Below are 10,663 nucleotides of genomic sequence, written 5' to 3' on the forward strand. Positions count from 1 at the left end.
CAAAATTAATACAATTGAATACCAAGCATAATTCCTGTACACAGCCCAAATATTTAGCCAAATGCTATGTCACAGATTGCATAAAAACTGTTATTGTTGCCACCCATTATACTACAGTAAGAAAGTCTTAAATTCAGTTAAGTGTTGGGTTCCAACAACATGAGAAGAACTCCAACACGCTTTGTTCAAAACTTTATCCTTATTGCCATTCTTAAAAATGGACTTTATGCTGAACCAAAAAAGATGGCTGCTACAAGTCACATGACCACAGAATTGGCCCTTTGTCTGGGTGCTACCTCCAGAAGTTACAAGAGCAAAAGAATTCTTTGCTCAGTTTCTGGAATCTCACACCTCATTGTACAGGCCCATTGTAATTACCAAAGGCCAGGAGACTTGCACATTAGAACTTGTAATGTCTAACAGACTCATATCACACCTGGACTGACCAGGCCCATTTCAAAAGGGATGCAATTTGCATCTGGTAAGATCACCTTGCCAGTGGGATCAGTGGGTCTGCCGAGACAATGGCTTCCCAAACACCAGAATCTCAACATAAATGGTATCTCTTTTAACAACTAATGACAGGGACATTATCAGACCTGAAATCAAAGCCAATTCCAGATGCTGGCTTTTGAAGCCATAGTGAGAAGGAAGGTCACATGGCTCATGACTATTTTGAAATCTTTACATGCTTTTGAGAACTGAGAAATAGTCAGTCTGTTGTTTTAACATCCAACTGGTGAGCCACGAAGAAGCAGGCACTTCCCGGCAGAACAACAGCATATACCTTGAATCCATCACAGAACCCACTCAGCTGCTGCGTACCTACTTCATCTTTCATCAGCACCAACTGAAAAGTAAATACTACAACTCCAGTCTTCAGCCAGCTGAACTTGCACACCTGCGCAAAATAATTCCTTATTGTAACTTTAGACCCTGGAAATCACACGAACTAATATTCATTTCAGTGCTTCTTGTACTGTAAAACTCCTTTTCTCTATCCCCCCTTTACTGTGTGTGCATGCATGTGTGTGCGTGTCTGTGTTTGGAGTGGGACGTTTCAAACATTCCTTCCCCCGGGTTTCCAATGTGGAAAATAAACTAATCTTTGAATTCATCCTAGACTCGAGTTTGGTGTAGATTATTAGTAAATTGGATCACAAAAAATGAGGGGTTTGGAAAACGCACCCCCACCTATTTTTAAGAACTGATTCAAAACACCTTCTGCTTATGGACAGGTGGTAAAAGGAAATCAGTGCAGTTTGCCTGCCTTCATCTGTCAGTAACAAAAGTTTCAATTATAATTACAAACATGCAAGAAATTATCAATAATTGTAAGTATCCTAATAGTGGATAACATTTTACTGTAATTTCCTTTTGGGAACTATTGTATTTCAAGTTAAACATCAGGAAAATTGAAATAATACAAGAATAAGATAATTCCTCATAGAATTAACAGCAAAGTTAACTATATTTTTGAGAAAGCAAACAATTTTAATTCATTTAAGCTGAGTGGTGGTTCTAGCAATGCTAAATTCAAAAACTAGTGGGACATGGCTGATTGTCATTAAATCTAACACACAATAAACATATAAACTAGGAGCAGGAGTGGGCTACTCGGCCCTTCAAGGCTGATCTGATTGTCATCTCCCGCCTACCCCCTTGTTAATTAAAAATCTATCTAGCTCTGCCTTAAATATACTCAAGGACCCTGCTTCCACTGACTTTTGAGGAAAAGAGTTCCAAACACTCACGACCCGCTGAGAGAAAAAAATTTCTCCTCATCTTTTTCTTAAACAGGCTACCCCTTATTTTTAAACAGTGACCCCTACCTCTAGATTCTCCCACAAGAGCAAACTTCCCCTCCACTTTCACCCCTGTCAAGACCCCTCAGGACCTTAAAGGTTTTGATCAAGTCGCCTCTTACTCTTGTAAATTCCAGTGGATACAAGCCTAGCCTGTGCAACCTTTCCTCATAAGACAACCCGCCCATTCCTAGTATTAACCTAGTAAGTCTTCTCTGAACTGCTTCTAATGCAATATATACCTGTTGTCTTCAACTAATTATGTATGTTATTAGCAATGGAAATAGAGCATTTCTTTATTTTTGGAACCCAGTCAATATATCAAGTCAGGGATATTTCAGGGTAAAACTTCCAATACTTTGTTCGATCGAATATATATTCTGTTCTTTTTTGTATATCCCCAGCCCTAGGTCTCACAAATGTTTTCCTGCCATGATATTTTCTGACTCTTAACAACCTTGGACAAACACAGTATCCTTGTAGTGGGTTAAAAGTTTTATTTTCACTTACATACCCTTTGAGCAACACAGGCCATTGAATTACCTTAGGAAGTTTTCACTTTTAAGCTTTTAATGAAAAGGTTATGCAAATGCTGGCAGGAATATTCTACAAGTCAAATCTTTCTCCATCTAACTGGGATGATGTACTGCTGCAGTATCCTATTTGCTCCAAATGTTAAATTATATATTCCTTTAGTCAAATGCTCTGCCTTTTGGACTAGAACTTTTTGGATTCGAACATTGATCATCTAAGATAAATGTTGTGCCTTGCTAAGCTCTGCTACACGATAACTAACATTATAGACAGTTGTGTCAGTGGTTGTTATAGTAATACGTACTTGACATTCTGCAGAACTCACACTTTATTTGTAGTCTCGACAATATATCCAATTAGTTCCTGAAAATAAAAAAAACTTCATTGGGCAGGATTTTTAGGTTGGCAGGTGGGCACGATAGGTAGGCCCGGGAACAGCTGGGGAATGGACCGCCGCCCGCGATCAGCCCCGAACCTGAAATGCTCACCACTGCCAGAGTGGAGGTGGGAGGAGGGCAGGCACTGACATAAGCATGGGCGCAGGTGAGCACTGAATGAAAGCTCCCTGAAGGCAGAGAGCTGCCTCAGGGAGTTGAAACATTAAAAGCAATAAATAAAATTTTTTAAATCAGGAAAAAAATGTATATGCATCACAATCAGTCACCTGAACATATACAAGATAAAAATTCCATCCATACATTTTTTTTAAAATTTAATAACGGAAACCTTATCCCACCCTTGGTTGAGGTTTCAAGAAGCAAAAGTTTGTGCTGAGCGTGCCCGACCCACTCGAGCATAAAATGACACATGATGACATCGGGCGAGTGTCCCGACATCATCGTGCATTCGAGTAATACAGCGCGCTTGCCAACAATTAACAGGCCTATTAAGGCCCTTAATCAAATAATTGAAACCCATTTTTCACTGCCTGACCAACCTTACGGCTGGCAGGCAGGTGAAAAGGCCAAGCGACCTTTGGACTTTTTAGGAAACCTCATCCACAGGCAGGATGAGGTTTCCAACAGCAATTAAAAACTAAATAAAAATTTTAAATTTCATTCATAACATGTCCCTGCTCATGTGACAGAGTCACATGAGGAGATATGTTTTTAAAGTGGTAATTTTTTTATTTTTGTGTTTTTAAAGCTTCAGCTCCTTGAGGCAGCTCTGTGCCTCAGGGAGCTTTCAATGCGCACACTTACGCGGATGCTCGAACCTCCGCGCTCGCCCTCCTCACACCCCCCCCAGCCCAGCAGTGCTGCAGCACGCATTTCATGCTGGCTAGCCATTAATTGGCTGGCCAGTGTGAAATCGAAGTCAGGGTCTGATCACAGGCAGTGGTCAGCATCGTGACCACTCCCGGGCCTGCCCGCCGTGCCCACCTAACAAGATAAAAATCCTGGCCATGAAAATGCAGAGCCCGTCTGGCTGACTGGCAGATCACAAAAAATTGGAGATAATTACAACTTTAATGACCTTAACTGGACTCTTAATTGTTGGCAGGCATACTTCTGACGTTTGCGTGTGCCCACCGCCTGAAATATTGTACGAGTGTGGGATGACGTTGGAATGCTCGCCTGATGTCATCCACACGATTTCGCAGCCGATTGGGTCGGGGTGCGCCTGCACGACGACTTACAAATTCTGCCCATTAAAGCTGTAGCTTAATTCTAAATTTTGACTTTTCATTTATTTCTGATTTTAATTCTTGTATCGCATTAGAATTAGCTAATGTCATGTTAATTACTAACTTTAAAAGGAAGCTGGTTGAGAATAAAACTGAACATTAGTTATATACATAGATAGTCAAATACTCCATGGAATGCTGTGGTTACAATACCATCTGTGAACTGAAACTGGTCATGGTTGAATAAGAACATAAAAATAGGAACAAGAGTAGGTCATTTTGAACTTCAAGCCTTCTCCTCCATTACATAAGATCATGGCTGATCCTCCATCCTGAGTCCACTTTCGCACTCAATTCCAATATTCCTTGATTTCCTTAGCCTTGAATCTCAGCCTTGAATCTACTCAATGTCAGGGCATCCACAACTTCTGGCAGAGAGAATTCCAAAAAGTCACATTTCTCTGAGTGAAGAACTTTCTCCTCATCTCAGTCTAAAATGGCCAACTGCATAGCCTGAGACTATGCCCCGTAGTTCTAGACTCTCCAGCCAAGGGAAACAGTCTCGCAGCATCTATCATGTCAAACATTCTCAGAATCTTATATGTTTCAATGAGATCACCTTTCATTCTTCTAAATTCCAGAAAGTAAAGGCCCATTCTACTTAGTCTTTCCTTGTGGAACAACCGTCTTGCTGCAAGAATCAATCTAGTGAACCTTTGTTGCAATCCATCTAAGGGAACTATATTTTTCCTTGGATACAGACACCAAAACTGTACACAGTACTCCAGGTGTGGTCCCACTAACGCTCTAAACAATTGCAGCAAGACTTCCTTGCATTACAGGAGTTGCAATGAAGGTTAGCTTTCTTACTTTTGACAACATACTATTTGCTTTCTTAATTACTTGCCATGCCTGCATGCTAACTTTCATGTACGGAGTTATCCAAATCTCTCTGAGACCAAGGTTTAATAATTTCTCACCATTTAAAGAATGTGCAATTTTTTATAAAAAGTGAATAACCTCACATTTTCCCCCATTATACTCCATCCACACCCTCTTGTCCATTCACTTAACCAATCTATATCCTATACATATCCCTTTGTGGCTCTTTATGTCCTTCTCACAGCTTACATGTCCTTTGTATCACTAAACATGGCTGCATTATTCTAGGTGTCTTTGTCTAAGTCATAAATATGGATTTGAAATAGCTACACTGATCCCTTGCACTGATCCTTGCAGTACTGCACAAGTAACAGCCTGCCAACTTGAAAATGACTCAATTATTCCTAGGACAGAACCCTGCCATCAGGCTCAAATGGGGGCTGCAGTCACTCATATGTGATTTTCCCCAAATTGGCCAATTGGTGGCCATATGGTGAGCTTGCCATCCAATTAAGGATGGCAGGCAGAATCTCGAAGCTAAATGGCCAATGGAAGACTATTCAAAGTAAGTAAAGGAGAAGGCACTCCAAGGTGGAGTTACCCTCGCTCCAATGTTTTAAAATTTAAAATAAAAAGTAGAATCTGCAGCTTGGCCACATTTGTGAAGGGGAACCCGTCAACAGGGTGGCCTAGGCCTGTGGTTGAAGACAGGTAGGAAGAGAGACCCGCTAAAATTCCAGTGGACCTCTGACAGTAGACCTTAACAGGCCTATAATTGGTTGAATCAGCCACATGCTGCTTACTGGAGGGTAGCCCTGCTGCTGCCTCCCCACTCCATTCCTGCCTCCAGGAAAATGACCCGGGGCAGGATGGAGCCAGGGAACTGGCACGCCAGCTGGCGGTATGAAGTTCCATGTCTACCTGTATCCTTGCCCGCCAACATTGGGGTCTAAAAATCCAGGCCCTACTCTTTAACCAATCCTCTATGTATGCTGATATATTACGCCTGACTTTATGAGCCTTTACTTTGTGCAACAACCTTTCATTTAGCACCTTATCGAAAGTCTTTTGAAAAGCTAAATGTATTACAACCACTAGTTCCCTTTTACCCAACCTGTTAGTTGCATCCTCAAAAAACTCTAATACATTTGTTAGATATGATTTCCCTTTCATAAAACCATGTCAACTCTGACTTTCTGAAAGCTCTGTTACCAATTTCTCAATAATGGATTCCAGCATTTCCCTGACAATTGATGTCAAACTAACTGACTTGTAGTTCTCAGTTTTCTGTCTGCCTCTTTTCTTGAATTGAGGTGTTACATTTGTTACTTTCCAATCCACTGGGATTATTCCACAATTTAGGGAACTCTGGAAGGTCAAAAATAGTGCATCCACTACCTCTGCAGCCACCACTTTTAGAGCCCTAGGATGTAGATGTTCAGTACAAGGGATTGGATGGCTTTCAGAATGTTATCAATGGTAATTTTAGCTAGATAGCCTGCTTTTTTCACTTATGTACCTTTGGGGATCAGGGTGAAATATCAATAATTTTCATCATCTTGGAAGATTATACATTGGGGAGAGTTCATTATAGTGCAAATTATATATGGCTTGTTGAAGGTATAGATGTGTGGGGTGAGTTGTCTTACTATGTGGTTTCTTTTACGATTTAGTGCTTTAATGCATGGAAATATTCTTTATTTTTTGGACATCAGGAATGAAGGTATCTTAAATAGTTTTAACATTTAAATTCTAATTTAAAATTTTTTTAAATAAATGTTTGCCTAATAACTCAGAAGGTTTAGCCAGTGAGTAGCTGTGCCATTCAGTTTAGGAATATCCCAGGTTCAAATGTTATGTCCTGAGCTAACTGACCTCAGTTGAAGTGAAAATAGATGCAGTACAACTTGATTAGACCTGGAAAAAATAGCTAGGTTTCCTATTTCTGATCCTTATCCAGTGACCTCTTCCATGTATATGTTCAAATAAGTACTAAATTATACTTGGTTGAATGGCATACAAGAACTGCTGTCTGGATATTTGCCTTTTCCAGTAAACCATCAATGCCTTCAGGAGAGGGGGGAAATGGTGAAGCAGCAAATAAAAATGTCAGAAGTTTTAAACCCAATGGGATAGAATTTCAACTTTCCACCAGGGTGTAAAACTGCTATTGCGGATCATCTGCCTATTAGAGAACCATCGTCACTGCCACCCACCCTCCACCCCCTGCCACCACCCTAGTTTTAATTCCTATTGAAATCCACTTGGGTTTTTCTTCCAAGGTGTTTTCATCCTATGAGTGATAATTTGTTTCTTGAAAATTGATATTTTTTGTTGGATTTTACAGTCAGCCCTGCTTTCTGCAGTTGGGACAAAAGTTGAAGGAGGTCCTTTAGGAATCAGTATAATGCTTGGAACCACAACCATGTCATCCAGGTGCATTATAAAACAGTTATAAGTGAGACCATCATATTGTTTATAAGAATGTAGTGGGGGCATTACATAACCAAATGGTATTACCTTCTACTGAAACAACCTTTAGTTGGAGTGAAAGATCAAGTTACATAAGAAATAGGAGCAGGAGTAGGCCATTTGGCCCTTCAGGCCTGCTCTGCTATTCTACAAGATCATGTCTGAACTTCTACCTTAACTCTGCCTTCCTGCATTATCCCTTAATTTCCTTAGTACCCAAAAATCTATCGACCTCTGTCTTGAATATACTCAATGAGATAGAGAATTTCAAAGGTTTGCAGCCCTTTGAGTGAAGAAATTTCTCCTACCTCAATCCTACATGGCCGACCCCTTATTCTGAGACTGTGACCACATGTTTGAGATTTCCCAATCAAGGGAAACATTTACTTAGCATCTACCCTGTCAAGCCCTTTAAGAATTTTGTATGTTGCAATGAGATCGCCTCTCATTCTTCTAAACTCCAGGGAATATAGGCCTCCTCTGCTCAATCTCTCCTCATTATACAATCCCCTTATCCCAGGAACCAGTTTGGTGAACCTTCAGTGCACTCCCTCTAGGACAAGTATGTCCTTCCTTGGGTAAGGAAACCAATACAATACTCTAGGTAAGGCCTCACCAATGTCCTGTAAAATTATAGTGAGACTTCTTTACTGTCATACCCTAATCCCTTTGTAACAAGAGCTAACATGCCATTTGCCTTCCTAATTGCTTATTGTACCTGCATGTTAACTGTTAGTAATATACAAGGACACCCAGTTCACCCTGAATGCAACATTTCCCAATCTCTCACCATTCAAAAATATTCTGATTTTTATTTTTCCTACCAAAATGGATAATTCCATACTTTGCCACATTGTAGTCAATCTTCCATGTTCTTGCCCAGGCACCCAATCTGTCTATATCTGTCTTGGTGTCCTCTTTATCATTAACTTTCCCAGCTAACTTTGTATCATCAGCAAACTTGGATACGTTACAATAAGTCCCCTAATCTAAGTCTTTATTATAGATTGTTAATAGCTGAGGCCCAAGTACTGATTCTTACAGTATCCCATTAGCTACAGTCTGCCAACCTGAAAATATCCTGTTTACTCCTAGTCTCTGTTTTCTGTCCATTAACCAATCATCAATTCATGCTAATATATTACCCTCAATCCATGAGACCTAGCCTCTTGTGAATGAAGCTATCCCACCCCCAACGGATTTTTTATATGTCAATCATCTTATGAAGATGGAAGGAATCTGAGGACAGAACATATTGGGGAGAATTTTCTCTCCATTGGCAGGCCGGTCGGGAGTGGGCACGGGCAGGCGCAGAGCCAATCACCGCCCATGATCGGCCATGCACTGCCATTTTACGTGGGCAGGCCATTTAAGACCCACCCGATGTGGCGTGCGCCTGGTAGTGCTCAGCACTACCTTGCGGGCGGGGGGGAGGAGGGAGAGTTGTTGCATGCGCTCTTTCGCACGCATGCACACGAAAGAGTGCAGAAATCTCCCTGAGTTGCCTCAGGGGGATTATGTTCAATGTGAAACTTTGAAAAAAAGAAAAAATAAAATTATTCAGACATGTCTCCTCTTGTGACAGTGTCACATGAGCTGGGACATGTTTATGAGTTTTTATGGAAATTTTTATTTAATCAATAAACCCTCCATGAAATCTCACCTGCCTGCGGATGAGGTTTCATGAAAAATGTGAAGGCCGCCTAGGCTCCTTGCCTGCCCGCCAACCTTAAGGTTGGATGGGTAGCCCTGCCAATTTGTTTAATTGGTTGATTAATGGCCTTAACAGGCCTTTGACAGTTCGGCGGGCGCGCAGCTGACTCCGGTGCGTGCCCGTCGAACGGAAGATTGGAATGACGCATCGGTGACATCAGGATGCACGCTTGACGTCACCGCATATCATTTTATGTGTCAGCTTGCGGGGCCCGCCCCCAAACACCGAATAGAAAATCCTGGCCATTGTTTTACACAGTATTAAATGCTTTCTGAAAATCCAAATACTTTACATCCTCTTATCCATCATACTAGTTACATCCTCAAAAATCTTTAACAGATTTGTCAGAAATGATTTCCCTTTCATAAATCTATGCTGACTCTGCTCAATTACATTATGATTTTCTAAGTGCCTTGCTAACACAGCCCTAATAGAAAATTCCAGCATTTTGTCTCCTACTGATGTTAGACTAACTGGCCCATAATTCCCGTTTTCTCTCTTCTTCTTGTTATGATTGTAGTGGAGACCAATAACTTTTAAAAAGAAATTCAAACTCTGAGTTATTAACTGAAAGGATTATGCCACAAGGTTTCACTCTTCAAACAAAATCTTTACTGTACAAGAATTAAACAAAAGAAAGACCACTATCTTAATACCATATTTCATAAACACTTATTTGTTACAAAACATAATCCTTTTATTTCCATCCAAGGGTGGAATCATCCAGTCCCGTTGGCAATGGATGTCATGGCGGTGGAGGGGGCAACAATTCGGCAGGAGGGGCAGAAATCAGTTACACGCCAGCATGAAAGCACAGCGGGATCACCGGGTTGGGAGGGGGGAAACGAAGCTGTCGGGTCGATGAGGATCAGAAGGGGAGATGAAGGTGTTGGTGGAGTGAAGTTGGGAGGGGGAGGAGGGAGTACAGCGGGAGGAGGGTATTACTGGGGAGAATGCAACAGGTGAAGAGGTGTGTGTAAGGAGGGAGGAAGGTGTAAGGGAGGGAGTTCAGAGGGGGGAAGATGTCCAGGGGTATGAGGTAGTTTGGAGGGAGGGAAGCTGTCCGAGGGAGAGGGGAGTAAGGGTGGAGGAGGGACTAAGTGGGCAGGGAGGTGAACGTGCAGGGGAGGGGTTTGTAGAGTCAATGACTGCCTCCTGAGGAGCAAACTGAGGATGGGCATGGTAGGAGGGAATAGTGAGTGTGAGAGGGAGCAGAGGGAGCTGGAGGGTGAGGGTGCATTGATAGCAGTAAAATGGGTGGCGAGAGTGGTTGGTTGGGCCTCGGAGGCCCTGGGGGTGGGAAGGATGAGGTTGGGGAAGTCAATGTGGATGGAGGTGGGATTCTCAGGAAGGAAGGGAATGTGCATATTAACCTGGACATCCTGGAAAAACAAGGGTCCAGTAGGTCACAGTGGGGAGGCGGCAGGTGATGCCAGAGGGATCAACAGTGATGTGGGAAAGCACGTATGTAACTGGAGGGAGGGGAAAAGACTGGGGAGCTGATCCAAAATTTCACTACGACTATGGTTGTTGAAATTGAAAGTGAGCGGAGCCTCGTGTTGGACGGGCACAGGTGCTGCGTGGGAGTGCAACCAGTGGGTGGGTGGGTGGAGATGCAGGTCAGTTCAG

The sequence above is a fragment of the Carcharodon carcharias genome, chromosome 18 (assembly GCF_017639515.1).
Source record: "Carcharodon carcharias isolate sCarCar2 chromosome 18, sCarCar2.pri, whole genome shotgun sequence".
NCBI classification, from domain to species: Eukaryota; Metazoa; Chordata; class Chondrichthyes; order Lamniformes; family Lamnidae; genus Carcharodon; species Carcharodon carcharias.